This window comes from Mauremys mutica, chromosome 12, assembly GCF_020497125.1.
Source record: "Mauremys mutica isolate MM-2020 ecotype Southern chromosome 12, ASM2049712v1, whole genome shotgun sequence".
NCBI lineage: Eukaryota > Metazoa > Chordata > Testudines > Geoemydidae > Mauremys > Mauremys mutica.
The window spans coordinates 51,259,623-51,281,869 of record NC_059083.1 but is presented as its reverse complement, the minus strand read 5'-3'; the positions used below and the strand labels follow the sequence as shown (position 1 = coordinate 51,281,869).

Below are 22,247 nucleotides of genomic sequence, written 5' to 3'. Positions count from 1 at the left end.
CCCCTTTTGGGGTGGCATTGATTATTGCTTAAAGATTCCGTTCTTTTACAAATACCCTTTCTGATTGCAGGCAAAACAGAGGAATTACCCCCATATTTTCCTGTGTTTTTTTGTTCTATAGGCAAGCCAGGTTTTAATGGCTTCCACTTTTTAAGGGTTATGGGGAAATTATCCCACTGTTTAGTCATTAAATCCATGAAGTGGTGTACCTCAGTTTTTCCTCTTATATAGCAGACCAAGGTTGTAATGTTTTTCCTGCTGTGTTAAGCTTTAAGTTTATGCACAGGCAATAGCTGAGAAGCATCAGGTATGTTTCTTATTTGCAGCTTCTTTTGTGCTGGCAGTTCTCACCTTTCTTTATCAGTTAAGTAATTTGCATCAACACAGGCTTGGCTTTTTGGATTCAAAGCCATCAGCAGAGCTCAGAGACTCTGTCTTAACACAGAGATCTGAAAAAGAAAACACAGCCTATTGCGGCTTTTTTTGGAGCCCTAATGGGATTTTTTAATTCAGCAACATGTATCATTTGCATTTCTTTTACCCCTTTCTACAATATACACTGCACATGTCCTAGGGAAAATGCACATTCCTTCTGTACCCTTATTAAAGTGACAGTCTGATTACACAGAGCCATTTTAAGGCTCAGTGTTTTTAACATTGCTTCTTTTTGTTTTGTGCACCTCACCTCTGCTGTTGCTTCAGCTATCCGCTATTGTTACAAAAAAAAAAAAAACCAACCAACCAGACAAAAAGACTCCAGAATCTCTCCATATTCTCCTGATTTTGACTGCCCTATTGCAGCCATGACTTGGTTTTTATTTAAAAACATTTTAAATTTTATAAAGAATCAAGTTACCCCTTAAGGGTTAAATGCTAAATCCCAAAACCAAACAACACTAATTACCTGTGTCTTGCAAAAAGGTTTTGCAACTCTGGGCTTGGCTACACTTGAAAATTGCAGCGCATCCCGATGTGTAGGAAGAGAAGTAAATATGGCAGGCGACCAGCTTGGCTTAACAGTGAAATCCTTGCTCGTCTTAAACACAAAAGAACAGCTTACAAGAAGTGGAAGATTGGACAAATAACCAGGGAGGAGTATAAAAGTATTGTTCAGGCATGCAGGTGTGAAATCAGGAAGGCCAAATCACACTTGGAGTTGCAGCTAGCCGGAGATGTTAGGAGTAACAAGAAGGGTTTCTTTAGGTATGTTAGCAACAGGAAGAAAGTCAAGGAAAGTGTGGGCCCCTTGCTGAATGAGGGAGGGAACCTAGTGACAGAGGATGTGGAGAAAGCTAGTGTACTCAATGCTTTTTTTGCCTCTGTCTTCACAGACAAGGTCAGCTCCCAGACAGCTGCACTCTGCAGCACGGTATGGGGAGGAGGTGACCAGCTCTCTGTGGAGAAAGAAGTAGTTCGGGGCTATTTAGGAAAGCTGGACGAGCACAAGTCCATGGGGCCGGATGCGCTGCATCCGAGGGTGCTAAAGGAGTTGGCCGATGAGATTGCAGAGCCATTGGCCATTATCTTTGAAAAATCATGGCGATCGGGGAAGGTCCCGGATGACTGGAAAAAAGCTAATGTAGTGCCCATCTTTAAAAAAGGGAAGAAGGAAGATCCAGGGAACTACAGGCCAGTCAGTCTCACCTCAGTCCCTGGAAAAATCATGGAACAGGTCCTCAAGGAATCAATCCTGAACCACTTAAAGGAGGGGAAAGTGATCAGGAACAGTCAGCATGGATTCACCAAGGGCAAGTCATGCCTGACTAACCTAATTGCCTTCTATGACGAGATAACCGGCTCTGTGGATGAGGGGAAAGCAGTGGATGTACTATTTCTGGATTTTAGCAAAGCTTTTGATACAGTCTCCCACAGTATTCTTGCCAGCAAGTTAAAGAAGTCTGGGCTGGATGAATGGACGGTAAGGTGGATAGAAAACTGGCTAGATGGTCGGGCTCAACGGGTAGTGATCAATGGTTCCATGTCTAGATGGCAGCCGGTATCAAGTGGAGTGCCCCAAGGGTCGGTGCTGGGGCCGGTTTTGTTCAATATCTTCATTAACGATCTGGAGGATGGTGTGGACTGCACCCTTAGCAAGTTTGCAGATGACACTAAACTGGGAGGAGTGGTTGATACGCTGGAGGGTAGGGATAGGATACAGAGGGACCTAGACAAATTAGAGGATTGGGCCAAAAGAAATATGATGAGGTTCAACAAGGACAAGTGCAGAGTCCTGCACTTAGGACGGAAGAATCCCATGCACTGCTACAGACTAGGGACCGAATGGCTGGGTAGCAGTTCTGCAGAAAAGGACCTAGGGGTTACGGTGGACGAAAAGCTGAATATGAGTCAACAGTGTGCCCTTGTTGCCAAGAAGGCTAATGGCATTTTGGGTTGTATAAGTAGGGGCATTTCCAGCAGATCAAGGGATGTGATCATCCCCCTCTACTCAGCACTGGTGAGGCCTCATTTGGAGTACTGTGTCCAGTTTTGGGCCCCACACTACAAGAAGGATGTGGATAAATTGGAGGGAGTCCAGCGGAGGGCAACAAAAATGATTAGGGGGCTGGAGCACATGACTTATGAGGAGAGGCTGAGGGAACTGGGATTGTTTAGCCTGCAGAAGAGAAGAATGAGGGGGGATTTGATAGCTGCTTTCAACTACCTGAAAGGGGGTTCCAAAGAGGATGGATCTAGACTGTTCTCAGTGGTAGAAGATGACAGAACAAGGAGTAATGGTCTCAAGTTGCAGAGGGGGAGGTTTAGGTTGGATATTAGGAAAAACTTTTTCACTAGTAGGGTGGTGAAGAACTGGAATGGGTTACCTAGGGAGGTAGTGGAATCTCCTTCCTTAGAGGTTTTTAAGGTCAGGCTTGACAAAGCCCTGGCTGGGATGATTTAGTTGGGTTTGGTCCTGCTTTGAGCAGGGGGTTGGACTAGATGACCTCCTGAGGTCCCTTCCAACCCTGAGATTCTATGATTCTATGATTCTATGAAATGCTGTATGTACCTTTAAGCAGAAATAAGAAATGTTGAAATACAGGTGCCAGGAAAAGAAACAGGCATAAACAATGGTGCTAACGGCAAAATGTTAACAGAAGATTGGTAATAGTTGGTAAGGAAATAAGATATGCATGTCTAACCCAGGTAAACTTATCAGATTCTGCTTCCTTTGTTATCTTGTTAAGTTCTTGCCCTTTTACCTGTATAAATAAGATAGTTTGTGTCTTGCATGGTGCTCACATTATCTGGGTGTTATTAGCAGAGTGCTGTGCTAATAAAACAGAGTGGTCTGACAAACTGTGAGTCCTGAGTCTAACTTTGACAAGGGGGTCCCCGTCAGACTTTGCTACCTGCACCTGTTCCATGGGTAGCTATTTGAAATGGGTGAATAGCAGCCCCTCCTGTCACAATTTGCCACATCTGTGAAATGTTTATTTTAAATCTGGACACAAATGAAAAAAAGATTTTTCTAGTTTAAAAAATTATATTCCATTAGAATGTGTTTTGTGTCCAGATTTAAAACCGATTTCACCGTTGTAGCTCATTGTGATGGGAGTGCTTCCATCTGGTGGAGATTCCACCTTTCGCCCATGGGGAACTGTGGATGTAGGTAATTGCAATAGTGCAGGGAAAACCCCAGCTGGGTGTCAGTAACTGCTACCAGCTGGAACTTGTGACAGGGAGCAGTTTGTAACAGGACCCCTGGCTCCACAGGCAAGGTCAGTATCTCCGTGGAGCAAGTGCTCTAAGTAAAGGTCTCAGGCCTGGTGCAGCCCCAAGGGCCACCAGGGGGCTCTAGCTCAGGGAGGTCAGGCAGGAGCCAGGGACCTGCCCTGAGCCTGGGAGACCAGCAGCAGGAACATCAAACTTCAAACCACACACAACTAATGGAGAGTTAGAGTCACACACCATGGGGCAGGGACAGGAAAACACACTGGACTCTGGTGTAAATCAGGAATAACCCATTAGAGTCACTGTGACCCCTAAATCCTTTCCAGAGTCACTGCTTTCCAGGATACAGCCCCACCCCCCATTCTGTTGGTATGGTCCACGTCGCTTGTTCCTAAATGTGGAACTTTCTACTTATCTCTATTAATAAACATTTTTTGCAGGGGGGGGGGGGCTCAGGAGTTGCACTTCTGGAGGAATCTGAGCCCCCTTTCCCTGACCTCTGTACTTATGCCAGGACACACAGGGGACCCGTCCTTCTGGGGTTGTCTGAGTCCCTCTCAGTGCTTCTTATGCATGTGTCAGCATCTGGGGGGCCCAAACCCCCTGTTGTCCAGGAGGCCTTGTCTCTGCCTCCCAGGGCTCTGCCCTTCTAGGTGTTATCAATCCAATCCCCTCTCCCTGCTACACAGCAAGTCAAGAGTTGGTGGGGGCCAACCCTTCCTGGGGTGTCTGAGCCTCTCTCCAGTCCCCTCATGTGAGCTGGGATGTGAGGAGTCTTGTCCCTCTACAGAGATCTGAGCCCCTCTCTCTGCCCCCAGGTGAGCCAGCAGCTGGAGAATCCCTGGGAGCTAAGAACAGACCTGCTAGGAAAATTCATATGCAGGGTTGGAATGAGCTCTCCCTGACATCTTGCGATGAGCTGGGGGAAAGACTTTAGGGACAGAGTAAGACCATGTTTTATATATGCCCACTATGCCTAGGTGCACAGCAGAGGGAACTGCTCTGCCGAAATGATCACTTTTCGCTGGTGCGGGGTTACACAACACTCCAGTATTGAATGCGGGGTAATGGAACGTCATTAGCCCTATTTCATTAGCAAAGGGCAGCAGAGCTGTGCTTAGCCTGCCCTGACTGAGGTGAGTCACCCTCAACTGAACCTCACTTGCTAAGTAGAGATGCCAAATCCCTGTGAAAAGGAGGCGGGGTGGGTACAGGTGTTCCTAAGGGCATGGCTACACTTGCAAATGTAGAGCGCTTTGAGTTAAACCAGCCTTCGGAGACCACAGTAGGGAAAGCGCCACAGTCTGTCCACACTGACAGCTGCAAGCGCACTGGCGTGGCCACATTTTCAGCAGTTGCAGCGGCATTGGGAGGGTGCATTATGGGCCGCTATCCCACAGAGCACCTCTTCCCATTCTGGTGCTGTGGCTTGCGGGAAAGGGGTAGGCAGTGCAGGGCATTCTGGATACTGTCCCAAAGCCCCATGATGCATCGGTTTGCATCCCAGCAATCCCTGTGCTTCCATCCATATTTGGCGCTATCTTTAAATGTTTTTTGTACTGCATGCTCTGTCTTCCGTTTCAGTCTGCAGGAATGGAGCCCGAACTGCTGAAGAATATGCTGATGAGTCTCGCCAGCACTTCATGATTGGCAGTCAAGTTACTCCTTAAGATCCAAACTGACAGTGAGGACTCTGAAGATATCGACTCGAGTAACGCATACCACATGAGATTGCTTGTGGCATTCGCGGACACGCTCAGCACTATGGGACGCCACTTTTGGGCTTGGGAAACAAGCACTGAGTGGTGGGATCAAATCATCATGCATTCTTCCAGATTGCAATAGCAACCCGCTTCTCCACCATCAGGGCAGCTCTCAATCTCGTGTCCCTGAGCCACAGGGTGGGGGTGAGCTCCTCACACAGTCCCATGAAAGTGGCTTTTTTCATCTGCAAAAAAAACAGGAGTACTTGTGGCACCTTAAAGACTAACAAATTTATTTTAGCATGAGCTTTCGTGAGCTGCAGCTCACTTCTTCGGATGCATAGAATCCGAAGAAATGAGCATAGTATTTATTTTAGCATAGTAGCTAAAATAAATTTGTTAGTCTTTAAGGTTCCACAAGTACTCCTGTTTTTTTTGTGGATACAGACTAACATGGCTGCTACTCTGAAACCTTTTTTCATCTGGAAGTTCTGCAGCCACTGCTTGTCAGCCCAGACTTGCATGTCGATGTGATCCAAATGATAACTCTAGCCTGTATTCTTGCACATAAGTTGTTAAACCCTGGTAATTGTGGGGAGCAGATTTAATCAGGCTCTATCCAGTACCACAGAAGTGATACCAGTATATACTGACAGCTACAGATTATTTTTCAAAACGGTAGTTCGAAGTGGAAATCCTTCTATGTGTCAAAGTTAGACTCAGGACTCACAGTTTGTCAGAGTCAGACCACTGTTTTATTAGCACAGCGCTCTGCTAACAAACACCCAGATAATGTGAGCACCATGCAAGACACAAACTATCTTATTTATACAGATAAAAGGGAGAGAACTTAACAAGATAACAAAGGAAGCAGAATCTGATAAGTTTACCTGGGCTAGGCATGCATATCTTATTTCCTTACTAACTATTACCGATCTTCTGCTAATGTTTTGCCATTAGCACCATTGTTTATGCCTAATGTTTCTTTTCCTGGCACCTGTATTTTAACATTTCTTATTTCTGCTTAAAGATACATACAACATTTCTTTAATCCATTCTTATTTTTACAATATAATTCATTCTACTTTCACAATCCCTCCTTTTGGTCAAGCTTTCCCCATGACCAACATTTAACTGGGTTCCACATATTAACCGTTCTTTATCCCTTTGTTCATCAGCGATATTTAAAATCATCATATTAGCACTCTATTCTGGGGCAGTTACCTGGGTGGCATGCCTTACACAATTTTGGATACAACAGGAGACTGCCTGAAAACATACAAAAATTATTAGGATTTCAAACAGGATAGTCAGGGCTCCCTGAAACAACTAGTTTCCTATGCAAGAGAAATTGAACAGTTTACTTAGTCACTTTCATAAAGAACTCGGCTCTTTATGGGAAAGATATGTGATTTGTTCTAAGTGGCTAGCGCGATCTGTTACCTCATTGGTGTTGTTTTTCAATGAGAGCACAGTACCCTCCTTTGGCTGCCAGCACTATGTTTAATGCCTGACCGTTTTGAAGGGCCATCTATCAGATCGCCCCTATTTCTTTGGCCAGGGCTTCTATACTTTCTCCAATTTTAGTTGCCAATATTTTAACTACTGCCTGTAACCTCAGGAGCCTTTTTGCCTGGTGTATTACTCCCCCAAGTGGGATAAAGGAACTGCCAATAATCTCTTCCCAGGTGTCATTGCTGTTCTGTATTGTGTTAAATGGACGAGGTCCTCCAGTGAGTTCTGGGGAATTGAGTGGGATAGCCAGGACAGGAACACCAGTTTGAGAGTGGGCTGGGATGTGGCTGCAGACCCAGCATTTAGAAATATTAGGGGTCTGAGCTATCCACACTTGCTGCTGGATAAAAGAATTGTCATTGTGGATTCCCCAGACCTTAAGGCTGTGGTTACACTTAGCGCCAGCGCTGGGAGAGAGCTCTCCCAGCGCTGTCCGTACTCCACCTCCCTGTGGGGAATAACGGACAGCGCTGGGAGCCGCGCTCCCAGCGCTGGGGCTTTGACCACACTGGCACTTTGCAGCGCCGCAATTTGCAGCGCTGGAGAGGGTGTGTTTTCACACCCTGCTGCAGCGCTGCAAATTTGTAAGTGTAGCCAAGCCCTAAGACACCAGCAGCTGAGGAACAGGCACCACCAGAGGCACATGTTGGAGGCAGGGCCCTTCTGGTTCTGACAACCTCAACTGAGGGAACCGCAGTCACGGTTTTACGTCCACAAGGCAGCAGGCGCTAGGCTCACTACCGCTGCTTCTTGGGCCTTGCTTTAGGTCATCGTCTGCTTCTGGCAACCCTTACGAGAGTACAGATTGTAAGTTATTGCAGGCTGTTCCTCTACGTCTTCTTCTGGAGTCAAAATTGACTCTGCGTGGTCCTGAGGTGGTGATTGGTTCGCTCAGGGTGGTGCATTCTTACACTGCGAAGCATGTATCTACTCTGCAATGCCAGACAGTTTAACAGCCGTCTGACTACTAAGCAGTACCTGATGATTCGTTGATTTTTTTTTAAGTCTCTTTGCTTCTTTCCTTGACTCTGGCTGTAACAATGGCCTTCACACCTTATCTTTTCCTGATGCATACATTTCTCATTCACACAAACAGATTGAGAATACAAACAGTAGTATTTTATATCGAGCAAAAAGGCATTGCAAATTAAATCTTGCTAAGTTTTACAATTAATAACCAAGACAATTTACATTGAGACACAGGCCTTTAATGTTTTTTTTAATTTACTTAACATAGACACAATAGAGAATCCTGTCTCTTACTAACTAAATCTTAAAACAAAGAAATGTATATTTAACTAGGGTGCCTAATTTGTAATACGTATAGGAAACCATAGTAGACATTATAACACATCCTAAAACAAAAGGGTGACCATAATCACGCATAAGGATTGTTCTGCTCTGTCATTCCTTTCTGCTATTCAAAAAGGGTGGCTGACAGGATGAAATTAAATCATACATTAATTTTCATAGTACATTATAAAATCCAGCTCCTATACATTCCCCTTTTGACACTAAGATTATTAATCGCCAGTGTCACTTCTTATTTAGTCTGCATAATAGAAAATACTGGGAGGTGATTTGGGCCTGTGGTTCTAGCTTTGCATACATTTGTTTTATCCACCAGCACATTTTAAACATTTCAATTAAACACATACAATTTAAAACCAAAAACAATTAGGGGTAATATCATTAGTATGCCAGTAGCTGTGAGAGACTATTCAGAAAATATGTTATACCAATGGTAAGCTGTTATGTCTTTCTGCAGTGGCAATTCTTAACATGTCCCCATTTGCGTGTATAATATGAATGGTTCCGTTTCCCACATTGTTGTGTTTGTTTTTGTTTTTAGGAACTATATTACCTTTTACCTTTTTAACAGATTGGATGGCAAACAGTTACCAATGCCAAGATTGATAGAGAACTCAGCTAAATTAATGCTTATAGTAAGCTGAGACTTTTTGGTTGTGGCAAATAGTAAATGTGATTATTGGTAAACACAGTACTTACATTACATGTACATTTGTCTACTGGTGGGTGGCTAACACTTTCATTCTTTTAAAACACCTTTTTTCCAAGAATTAACACACACATTGCCCGTTATACAATACTTTACAATACTAATTATTAATTTTATCCTACATACAGGATCCTAGTGAGATGTCTTTACTACAGGGCTTTGGAGCAACAGGCATGGATAAGCATACCCACTTTTGAGGAGTCCACTTGGTACAACCTCTAGTGTCCAATAGTTTCCCTTCCTCCCCAGCCCACTGGCTTAAGGTCTGGGGTAGCCAGAAGGATCCCAGGTGAAATCTGGGGAGTGGTCTAACTTTCCATATCTTTGCTTCCAGAGCCTGTTGGTGTGCAATTTTAACAACAATTTCTTCACTTAACACATTTTGTCTCACCGTACTGGAGACGTGCTGCATCCATTTATATTGATAGGTATTAAACAATTATTTTTTTCTTTGCTTTAACAGATGTATCAAAACCTTAATATTCTCTGATATTACCCAAAACAGCTTATGTTCTAAATGTCTGCATTTCAGTACATTCCATAGCTATCTCAGTATGTTTTTTTTACCTTCATTTGTTTTTGTAATTGGTTGTTCTGTAGCTGGTATTAGCTTTTTCTGATTTTCTGAAAGACAAAAATAACATTTTTCTACCCCTTTTGGGGTGGCATTGATTATTGCTTAAAGATTCCGTTCTTTTACAAATACCCTTTCTGATTGCAGGCAAAACAGAGGAATTACCCCCATATTTTCCTGTGTTTTTTTGTTCTATAGGCAAGCCAGGTTTTAATGGCTTCCACTTTTTAAGGGTTATGGGGAAATTATCCCACTGTTTAGTCATTAAATCCATGAAGTGGTGTACCTCAGTTTTTCCTCTTATATAGCAGACCAAGGTTGTAATGTTTTTCCTGCTGTGTTAAGCTTTAAGTTTATGCACAGGCAATAGCTGAGAAGCATCAGGTATGTTTCTTATTTGCAGCTTCTTTTGTGCTGGCAGTTCTCACCTTTCTTTATCAGTTAAGTAATTTGCATCAACACAGGCTTGGCTTTTTGGATTCAAAGCCATCAGCAGAGCTCAGAGACTCTGTCTTAACACAGAGATCTGAAAAAGAAAACACAGCCTATTGCGGCTTTTTTTGGAGCCCTAATGGGATTTTTTAATTCAGCAACATGTATCATTTGCATTTCTTTTACCCCTTTCTACAATATACACTGCACATGTCCTAGGGAAAATGCACATTCCTTCTGTACCCTTATTAAAGTGACAGTCTGATTACACAGAGCCATTTTAAGGCTCAGTGTTTTTAACATTGCTTCTTTTTGTTTTGTGCACCTCACCTCTGCTGTTGCTTCAGCTATCCGCTATTGTTACAAAAAAAAAAAAAACCAACCAACCAGACAAAAAGACTCCAGAATCTCTCCATATTCTCCTGATTTTGACTGCCCTATTGCAGCCATGACTTGGTTTTTATTTAAAAACATTTTAAATTTTATAAAGAATCAAGTTACCCCTTAAGGGTTAAATGCTAAATCCCAAAACCAAACAACACTAATTACCTGTGTCTTGCAAAAAGGTTTTGCAACTCTGGGCTTGGCTACACTTGAAAATTGCAGCGCTGGGAGTTACAGCGCTGGTCATGCAGCTGTGTAGGGCCAGCGCTGGAGTGTGGCCACACTGACAGCTACCAGCGCTGCAGTGTGGCCACACTTGCAGCACTTTCCAGCGCTGTATTGAGAGGTGCATTGTGGGCAGCTATCCCACAGAGCACCTCGTCCCATTTTGGCGCTGAGTATTGTGGGAAGGGGAAGGAAGTGTGTGGGTCATTCCGCTTCCAGTGCCAACGCCCCGTGGTGCATCGCTTCACATCCCAGCATTCAGTCTTTCCGGCAACGTTTGGCGCCATTGTGAGTGTCTTTCTGTTTTACTCTCTGTGTGTGAATCGCGATTTCTGTGGGAAATGGAGCCCGAGCTGCTGAGGACTGTGCTGATGAGTGTCGCCAGCACAACACGTTTGGCAGTCGAGCTATTCCTTCAGCTCCAAAGTGACAGTGAGGAGTCTGACGATGATATCGATATTGATTCGCCTGCCGCGTGTGACACTACAGTGCTTGTGGCATTCACGGAAATCCTCAGCACCGTTGAACGCCGCTTTTGGGCTCGGGAAACAAGCACTGACTGGTGGGATCACATCGTCATGGAAGTCTGGGATGACGAGCAGTGGCTGCAGAACTTTCGTATGAGAAAAGCCACTTTCATGGGACTGTGTGCTGAGCTCGCCCCCACTCTGCGGCGCAAGGACACAAGATTGAGAGCTGCCCTGATGGTGGAAAAGCGGGTGGCTATTGCAATCTGGAAGCTGGCAACTCCAGACAGCTACCGGTCGGTCGGGAACCAGTTTGGAGTGGGAAAGTCGACCGTTGGAATCGTGTTGATGCAAGTATGCAAGGCAATTAATTGCATCCTGCTAAGAAAGACCGTGACTCTGGGGAACGTGCAGGACATTGTGGATGGCTTTGCACAAATGGGTTTCCCTAACTGTGGAGGGGCGATAGATGGGACGCATATTCCTATTCTGGCACCCCCCCACCTAGCATCAGGCCCAGCACAGGGCTTCAAGGATTAGGGATGCCTTGAGGGAAGAATTTGAGGCTGAAAGCCAACAGTAATGTTTACTGCCTTGCTTGGGAGTGAAGTGGAGTTTTTACACTGTTATTCTATTATCCCTAAAATGATTTGCAGTGCCTGTTTCTTTACTGTGCTAAGGTATCTTTTAGTATCTGCTATAATAAAGACTGTTTTCAAAGCCAAGAATTGTTTTATTTAAAAGAAAAAAACTTCCTTGACAGACAGACAGACAGACAGACAGACAGACAGACAACATTTCATGAACACAAGAGGGCAGGGGTGTGGGTTGGTGAACTGTACAGTCACAAGTTTGCATATGTCCTGTCTGGAGTGCTGTGCAATGAATCCTGCACTTCAGGGTGCATATACTGCATGGTGATGGGGGTTGAGTGCAGAGGGTAAGGGTTGTAGTTATCAGGGCTGGTTGGTCAACGTACAGGTGTTGGAGGCAGCTGGTGGTGGTAAGAACCTGGATGCTGGGGAAGGGGGGTTTGAGCTGACATTGGGGCACAAGGCAAAAAGCTTTGGGACGGGGGAGGTGGGGGAGTAGCACGGTAGTGCTCTGCTTGCATGGCTACGAGTGACTCGATAGAGTCCGCTTGGCGCGACAGGATGCTTAGCAGCTGCTCTGTGCTTTTCCTCTTGGCCACTGCATTTCTCTGGCGGATCCTGCTTTCCCTCTGGCGGATCCTGCTTTCCTTTTCTCTCCACTCCTGCAAGTTTTTACTCTCTCTAGCAGAGTGATCAATAACAGTTTTCAGCATGTCCTCCTTGCTCTTTCGGGGATTTTTCCTCAAATTCTGTAGTCTCTGTGCTGTGGTAGATCTGGTCAGTCCAGCAGTCACGGTCACTTTAGAAAGGCAGAAATGGCAACATTTAACAGGGTAGCATTGTTTTCATTATCTCATCCAGACAGTAATTCCCACACACTGAAGGAGTTCTTAGTCCTCACTTTAGCATTCTTTTACCACACACATAACACAACAGAAGCCACGAAATGGTGAGTGAGGGGTGCTGCATCAAGGGAGAAGTGGGGCTTGAGTGATAGAGGGGTGCTGGTTGCTTCGGGGAAGTGCACCGAACAGCTGCAGTGATAGAGGGGTTGAGTGAAGATGCAGCTGCAGGGGTGATCTACACTATCTCCCTATCTCTATCACTATCTTCACTAAAGAGTCTCCCAACATTTTTCACAGGAGTTACTCCTGGAAGATATCTCCCTGCTGCGGGTCACTAGGGAAGAGTGGGAGGCTCTTCTACAGCAATGTGGATTCCGCCCTGGACCCTATGCGGGTTGCCTGTGTGCAGCAATGGTCCCCCCACCCCTCGTGGCACAGTGGCGCGGACGCGTTAGCCTGACTGGGACAAGGACCACAGTGGCTCTCCCTATAAACCTGCGCAGGGACATTGCCCACGCTCTGGCTGAAACTTTTGAGGAGATTACTGCAGCCGATTACCGTGACGTAATAGACCACATCAATGGGCTATTCCACATCTAGGCTGGCATGCATGCAGCCCTAACCCCCCTTCCTCTCCAGAAACATTTCCACCCAGAAAATAAAAGCAGCTTACCGGTAACCCGCTGCTCTGCTTGTCCTTCTGCAACTGCTGGCTGCTGCGATTGGGTACTTTCCTCCTGGCTTGAGAAGAGCTCCTGGCTGCATGCCTCCTGGGACTCTGGGGTGTCTTCCCCCATCCCAGTAGCTTCACTCGCGTTTTCCTCCTCCCCCACCGCCGCCTCCGCCTCCTCCTCCTGTCCCCCACCCTGCTCAGAAGTGTCCATCGTGGTCCTGGGATTGGCAGTGGGGTCACCCCCAAGTATCGCGTCCATCTCCCTGTAAAAACGGCAGGTCGTGGGGGCAGCTCCGGATCGGCGGTTTCCCTCGCGGGCTTTGTAATAGGCACTCCGCAGCTCTTTTACTTTAACCCTGCATTGCAGCGCATCCCGATCATGGCCCCTATCCAGCATGGACCTTGATACCTGCTCAAAGATATCGTAATTCCTACGGCTGGAGCGCAGCTGGGACTGCACAGCTTCCTCCCCCCAAACACTAATGAGGTCCTGCAATTCGCCAGTGCTCCATGCTGGGGCTCGTTTGCCGCATGGAGGCATGGTCACCTGTAAAGATTAACTGATTGCACTCCACACCTGGCTGCAGCAAACAGGAAGGAGATTTTTAAATTTCCCGGGGCATTTAAAGGTCGGGTCACCTGAGGCCAGAGCAGTAGAGTGCAAACTGATGAGCAGAGTGGCTGAACAGGAATTCTGGGATAACTCCTTATTCCCTGGAGGACAATTAAAGCACTGGTGAGTGTCCACACCTGATGAGCAGCGCTGGATCACCAGCGCTGCATTCCTTATACCCCAACCCGAACGGGTTTTCAGCCAGCGCTGCAACCAGGGACTTGCAGCGCTGGTTGTGCCCTGCAAGTGTGGATGGGTGTGGGGTTGTTTTGGTGAGAGTGTGGGAAGCTAGATATGCAGACTCAAGGACGGGCTAGTTCTCATCTGCTAGCAGGCAGTAAACAGGAGAATAAATTAGAAGGTGGTACAAAATGGCAATTATCCAATGAAGTTACAGCTGTGCTTGTGTGTACCTTATTAACCAATTAGCAATTGCTTGATTGCCTGGCCTTAATTGTATATAAGAGCATGCTGGAGAGAAATAAATGACTTTGCTATCAATCATATTGACTGCTAAGCTTTGTCCACGCACGTCTGCGCTGCAACAGACGGGGTGTAATTGCAGCGCTGGAAAGCCTCCCCCAGCACTGCAACTTGTAAGTATAGCCAAGCCCTTTGAATTAAAGAGTCAAATGAATTTTTAGTGGCATTAAAAACAAAAACAAAACCAATTTATCTTACACCTACAAAACAGGAGTTTTACAAACCAGATGTGCTGGTTTAGATTCTTAGAACTTTACATATTTTCACAGACAAATAGATATACACATTTTCTTTTTCTTAACATTCCTTTACACTGCTTTGTTTTTACATAGCTGTACATATATTTGGATGTACGAACAGCAGAGAGGCAAACAGAAGGAAGTTTGCCTGGGATCCCTCTGAGCAGAGGTACGCTAAGTGCTGCAGTAGGGGGACTGCGCTGGTGAGTATCTGAGTGTCTGTTGAGGGGGCAGTTTGACTGTGTGTTTGATTGCTTGATTGCTTGTTTGACCAGTTTGATTTGGGAGTGCTTTGTTCCAGCTGGGCCTGACCGTTATAAAAAGGCAGTCAGCTGTGAACCAGCTGAGCAGCGAACAGCAGAGAGGCAAACAGAAGGAGTTTGCCTGGAGAGAGCCTGGAGGGAGCTCTTAGAAGGAAGAGACCATGGATGCTGAGCAATCTGCCATTGTGACCTGCACAGGATGCGCCATGTTTGTCTTCCTTCCACAGGATAGAAGCGACTTTGTCTGTACAAAGTGCAAGCTGATCTCCATCTTGGAAGAGAAGATACAAGGTCTGGAGAAACGAATAACAACCCTGCGTTCCATAAAAGAAAATGAGGATTTCCTGGATAGACGTCAGGATCAGCTTCAGCGGGCACAATGTTCTGAAGATTCAGAGCAGGCTACGCAGCGGGGACAGAAGGCCAGCGAGGATAATTGGCGGCATGTGACTTCCAGAAGAGGAAAGAGTACCAGAAACATCCATATACCAGAAACACAGATACAGGTGAGCAACCGTTTTCATGTTCTCTCCACAGGTACTAGTGCAGAGAGTGGAGTGGATGATACACCTGAGGGAACAGAGCAGAAGGAGACTCCACTGATTGGAAGGCATGAGATGCACCGTTCTAGGGATGGGGGTTCCACGACAACCACTCCCAAGAGGAGGAGGAGGAGGAGGGTGATGGTGGTTGGGGACTCTCTCCTCAGGGGGACTGAGTCATCTATCTGCCACCCTGACTGGGAAAACCGAGAGGTGTGCTGCTTGCCAGGGGCTAGGATTCACGATGTGACGGAGAGACTGCCGAGATTCATCAAGCCCTCAGATCGCTACCCCTTCCTGCTTCTCCACGTGGGCACCAATGATACTGCCAAGAATGACCTTGAGCGCATCACTGCAGACTACGTGGCTCTGGGAAGAAGGATAAAGGAGTTTGAGGCACAAGTGGTGTTCTCGTCTATCCTCCCTGTGGCAGGAAAAGGTCAGGGTAGAGACCATCGAATCGTGGAAATCAACGAATGGCTACGCAGATGGTGTCAGAGAGAAGGGTTTGGATTCTTTGACCATGGGATGGTCTTCCAAGAAGAAGGATTGCTAGGCAGAGACGGGATCCACCTCACGAAGAGAGGGAAGAGCATCTTTGCAAGCAGGCTGGCTAACCTAGTGAAGGAGGGCTTTAAACTAGGTTCACCGGGGGAAGGAGACCAAAGCCCCGAGGTAAGTGGGGAAGTGGGATTCCGGGAGGAAGCAAAAGCAGGAGACTGCAAGAGGGGAGGACTCCTGTCTCAGACCGAGAAAGCGGGACAATCAGCGAGTTATCTTAAGTGCCTATACACAAATGCAAGAAGCCTGGGGAACAAGCAGGGAGAACTAGAAGTCCTGGCACAGTCAGGGAATTATGATGTAATTGGAATAACAGAGACTTGGTGGGATAACTCACATGATTGGAGTACTGTCATGGATGGATATAAACTGTTCAGGAAGGACAGGCAGGGCAGAAAAGGTGGGGGAGTTGCGTTGTATGTAAGAGAGCAGTATGACTGCTCAGAGCTCCAGTATGAAACTGCAGAAAAACCTGAGAGTCTCTGGATTAATTTAGAAGTATGAACAACAAGGGTAATGTCGTGGTGGGAGTCTGCTACAGACCACCGGACCAGGGGGATGAGGTGGACGAGGCTTTCTTCCAGCAACTAACAGAAGTTGCTAGATCACAGGCCCTGGTTCTCATGGGTGACTTTAATCACCCCGATATCTGCTGGGAGGGCAATACAGCAGTGCACAAGCAATCCAGGAAGTTTCTGGAAAGTGTAGGGGACAATTTCCTGGTGCAAGTGCTGGAGGAACCAACAAGGGGAAAAGCTTTTCTTGACCTGCTGCTCACAAACAGGGAAGAAATAGTAGAGGAAGCAATAGTGGATGGGAACCTGGGAGGCAGTGACCATGAGATGGTCGAGTTCAGGATCCTGACACAAGGAAGAAAGGAAAGCAGTAGAACAGAGACCCTGGACTTCAGAAAAGCAGACTTCGACTCCCTCAGGGAACTGATGGTCAAGGTCCCCTGGGAGAATAACATGACGGGGAAAGGAGTCGAGGGAAGCTGGCTGTATTTTAAAGAAACCTTATTGAGGTTGCAGGAACAAACCATCCCGATGTGTAGGAAGAAAAGTAAATATGGCAGGCGACCAGCTTGGCTTAACAGTGAAATCCTTGCTCGTCTTAAACACAAAAAAACAGCTTACAAGAAGTGGAAGATTGGACAAATAACCAGGGAGGAGTATAAAAGTATTGCTCAGGCATGCAGGAGTGAAATTAGGAAGGCCAAATCACGCTTGGAGTTGCAGCTAGCCGGAGATGTTAGGAGTAACAAGAAGGGTTTCCTTCAGATATGTTAGCAACAAGAAGAAAGTCAAGGAAAGTGTGGGCCCCTTGTTGAATGAGGGAGGGAACCTAGTGACAGAGGATGTGGAGAAAGCTAGTGTACTCAATGCTTTTTTTGCCTCTGTCTTCACAGAGGAGGTCAGCTCCCAGACAGCTGCACTCTGCAGCACGGTATGGGGAGGAGGTGACCAGCTCTCTGTGGGGAAAGAAGTAGTTTGGGACTATTTAGAAAAGCTGGATGAGCACAAGTCCATGGGGCCGGATGCGCTGCATCCGAGGGTGCTAAAGGAGTTGGCCGATGAGATTGCAGAGCCATTGGCCATTATCTTTGAAAAATCATGGCGATCGGGGAAGGTCCCGGATGACTGGAAAAAGGCTAATGTAGTGCCCATCTTTAAAAAAGGGAAGAAGGAAGATCCAGGGAACGACAGGCCAGTCAGTCTCACCTCAGTCCCTAGAAAAATCATGGAACAGGTCCTCAAGGAATCAATTCTGAACCACTTAAAGGAGGGGAAAGTGATCAGGAAAAGTCAGCATGGATTCACCAAGGGCAAGTCATGCCTGACTAACCTAATTGCCTTCTATGATGAGATAACCGGCTCTGTGGATGAAGGGAAAGCAGTGGATGTGCTATTTCTGGACTTTAGCAAACCTTTTGATACAGTCTCCCACAGTATTCTTGCCAGCAAGTTAAGTAAGTATGGGCTGGATGAATGGACGGTAAGGTGGACAGAAAACTGGCTAGATGGTCGGGCTCAACGGGTAGTGATCAATGGTTCCATGTCTAGTTGGCAGCCGGTATCAAGTGGGGTGCCCCAAGGGTCGGTGCTGGGGCCGGTTTTATTCAATATCTTCATTAACGATCTGGAGGATGGTGTGGACTGCACCCTTAGCAAGTTTGCAGATGACACTAAACTGGGAGGAGTGGTTGATACGCTGGAGGGTAGGGATAGGATACAGAGGGACCTAGACAAATTAGAGGATTGGGCCAAAAGAAATATGATGAGGTTCAACAAGGACAAGTGCAGAGTCCTGCACTTAGGATGGAAGAATCCCATACACTGCTAAAGACTAGGGACCGAATGGCTGGGCAGCAGCTCTGCAGAAGAGGACCTAGGGGTTACGGTGGATGAAAAGCTGAATATGAGTCAACAGTGTGCCCTTGTTGCCAAGAAGGCTAATGGCATTTTGGGTTGTATAAGTAGGGGCATTTCCAGCAGATCGAGGGATGTGATCATTCCCCTCTACTCAGCACTGGTGAGGCCTCATCTGGAGTACTGTGTCCAGTTTTGGGCCCCACACTACAAGAAGGATGTGGATAAATTGGAGAGAGTCCAGTGGAGGGCAACAAAAATGATTAGGGGGCTGGAACACATGACTTATGAGGAGAGGCTGAGGGAACTGGGATTGTTTAGCCTGCAGAAGAGAAGAATGAGGGGGGATTTGATAGCTGCTTTCAGCTACCTGAAAGGGGGTTCCAAAGAGGATGGATCTAGACTGTTCTCAGTGGTAGAAGATGACAGAACAAGGAGTAACAGTCTCAAGTTGCAGTGGGGGAGGTTTAGGTTGGATATTAGGAAAAACTTTTTCACTTGTAGGGTGGTGAAGAACTGGAATGGGTTACCTAGGGAGGTGGTGGAATCTCCTTCCTTAGAGGTTTTTAAGGTCAGGCTTGACAAAGCCCTGGCTGGGATGATTTAGTTGGGTTTGGTCCTGCTTTGAGCAGGGGGTTGGACTAGATGACCTCCTGAGGTCCCTTCCAACCCTGAGATTCTATGATTCTATGATTATTTACAGGCATTCTTTTGGAAAAGGGCCCATTTTCCCTTCAGAATGGCTGCAAAGAAACCAAGAATTCTCTCTCTTTAACATAGTCTTTTTTAACATTTTCACAAAGTTTAATTGCTTAATTCTCTCCAGCCTCTGCAGAGAGAACTTTTCACTCTCTTTTCTTAAATCACTTGTTTATCTCCCAAAAGGACACCTTTATCAAACTCAGATTTCACCATTTTAAGTATTGTTCCAGGGGTTCATGCCTGCACTTACTGCTTTTCTTACTCCTGACACTATGTTCTTAGGGCTTTCAACCTGTTTTTCAGTTTCTTTATCTGTTGCTTGCCTGGGCCTGATCCTGCTTTTTCCAATGAACCGTTTGTGAGTGATATTGTGTTCATTTCACAATTTTGAAAGAAATGTTTAAGGAAAACAGCTTGGAAAAGAGAAGACTAAGGGGGGATAGAGGTATATAAAATCATGAGTGATGTTGAGAAAGTGGATAAGGAAAAGTTATTTACTTATTCCCATAATACAAGAACTAGGGGTCACCAAATGAAATTAATAGGCAGCAGGTTTAAAACAAATAAAAGGAAGTTCTTCTTCACGCAGCGCACAGTCAACATGTGGAACTCCTTACCTGAGGAAGTTGTGAAGGCTAGGACTATAACAATGTTTAAAAGGGAACTGGATAAATTCATGGTGGCTAAGTCCATAAATGGCTATTAGCCAGGATGGGTAAGGATGGTGTCCCTAGCCTCTGTTCGTCAGAGGATGGAGATGGCTGGCAGGAGAGAGATCACTTGATCATTGCCTGTTAGGGTCACACCCTCTGGGGTACCTGGCATTGGCCACTGTCAATAGACAGATACTGGGCTAGATGGACCTTTGGTCTGACCCGGTTCGGCCGTTCTTATGTTCTAAAGGGACCAGGAAGGATGGGGGCTAGTTGTGGAGCCCACCCTCCTTGCTGAATTGGTAGTGGAACACTAAAGAATCAGTTTTTGAGGCAGACAATAAAGGGAAACAGAACAAGGGGCTTTTTGTCCTTTTTACAATGAGATGGGAATATTAAGGGGGTTGCGATCGATCCGGAGTTTGGAGAATGGGGTAAAGGGGAGCGCTCGGTCTGGTGGTGGGAGAGGAGGCTTTTAATAAAGCTTTTAACTTATTATTTCAATATTTGAGGGAGGCGAGTTTTGATTTTGTCCACCTTTGATTTGCCTCTTCCCACAACTGCATGAAACAATTAACCTCTCCTTTAGCCAATTTAGTTTTAGGCTGGCCGAGTTTGTCCTTTAAGACTCCCACTCGGCCTTTGTTTCAAGATTTTAACAGTGGCCACTGAGTTTTGGGATCCCCCTGAGTTAGCCTAGACCATTTTTCTAGAAACTTACAGGAGTCCAGACCCATCCTAAATACATAAAATGAGCCGGCGTTCGTATAGGGAACTGTCCCGACTTAGACGTCTGGTTACCCATACAGGAGGACTTCACACACCAATTGCACAAGAAGGAAATTTGGGTTCATCAGAGCGATGCCCGGTGCCACACACAAAAGGAGCCCACAGGCTACTGCCTCAATCGCCTTTGCTTTCACACCAACGGTTTTACCCAAAGTGCGGTGCAGCTGTGATTGTGCAGATTCCACTCACTCAGACCGCGGGGACAGGAACCCCTTGATCAGCCGATCCCCGGACGGAGACGGCACCCAGACTCAAACACTCCACAGGAGGACAGATAGACACAGAGACAGGACAGTCCTCAGTCTGGACAAAACACAGAAATAATTACCTGACCAGATTCCTGATGTCAGATCCCGGGATCCCTACCAGAACAGAGTGGGAACCAACAGGTTCGATGGCGTAGACTTCACTGTGGTCGTGTGCCTTTCCGTTCTGGTGGAGGACCACTGGGGCCAAATGCCCAGGTTCCGGCTGCCATGGTCATCCTACAAAAACGGTCAGGAATCACACGGCCCCAGTGAAGACGGTTGCCATCTCGGTAGGACTTTCAAATTGTCAAAGTTAGACTCAGGACACAGTTTGTCAGACCACTCTGTTTTATTAGCACAGCACTCTGCTAATAACACCCAGATAATGTGAGCACCATGCAAAACACAAACTATCTTATTTATACAGAGAAAAGGGCAAGCACTTAACAAGATAACAAAGGAAGCAGAATCCGATAAGTTTACCTAGGCATGCATATCTCATTTCCTTACTAACTATTAGCGATCTTCTGCTAATGTTTCACTATTAGCACCATTGTTTATGCCTAATGTTTCTTTTCCTGGCACCTGTATTTTAACATTTCTTATTTCTGCTTAAAGGTACATACAACATTTCTTTAATCCATTCTTATTTTTACAATATAATTCATTCTACTTTCACATATGACAGCACATGAGGGGGAGCAGAAGACAAGTAAAATTATATATCAACATGGCTGTGCAGAGCAGATACTGGCAGATCTAGGTTCTGAATTGAATAATGAGGTAACAGTTTACATTTGGCGTTATTTTCACTCTATGGTGAATTACACAATCATGGCTGTGTGACAGGGGTTGTTAGCAGCTATAAACTGAGCCCTTTGGAAGCCAGCACCCTGGTCACTGAGCACACCCAGGGCACCGGGTGCAGTTAGAGTAGGAGGGACTGAGTAGTTCGGGTTTGGAAGGGCAGAGGGGATCACTTGCACCTGTAGGGAGCCTGAGGAGGTCATTAGCTCAGCGCTGAGCAAAAAGCAGCAGTATAAAAGTCTAAACCAGGGAGCAGGAAGGAGGCTCCTTGTAACTGCTGCTATGTTGTGATGCACCATAAAAAGTAACACAGACACTTGGTGGAGGTTCCCCGGCAGACTGCCTGCTGCTTAATTCACACAGAGGTCTGCCAGCCAGGGGTTGCAGGAACTGATCGGGGAACCCATTCATAGATATAAATTAAAAAAAAAAAAACATTGCCTGCAATCTCTTTATGACACTTCATGCTGTCAATTGTGAGTGACAACACAATTTTACATTTTGTCAGATAGGGTAACATATAACATGTTTTTTTACTATTTGGCAATATATTTTCCCCATGTAATAACACAATAAGACTGGATAAGAAACCACCGTAATTACACATAATTCAGTATGAAATAGAGAAAGGAACGCAGATATTTCTGAAGAAGATTTTAGGGGAAATTATCTATTTTTAGATTACAATTTCCCTGTGTTAAAAACTAGTAAAAACACATAGCTTCAGCAGCCCATGCCAGCTAGACACCAGCAGTCAGGATAAAAATACAAATGAATCCATCACAGGATAATTTTAGGGTATTTATTTTCAAATAATCAAGGTAAGTTTAGGGCACACAACCATGAATGGCATATTGTGAGTAAATCTTCAGAAC

General features: G+C 45.9%; 1 protein-coding gene across 1 annotated transcript in view; it reads right to left on the bottom strand.

Moving 5' to 3' along the window:
• Positions 1–22,247, bottom strand: part of LOC123345325 (maestro heat-like repeat-containing protein family member 1) — a 315,313-nt gene that overhangs the window by 257,870 nt on the left and 35,196 nt on the right. The gene's annotated exons all lie outside the window — the stretch shown is intronic.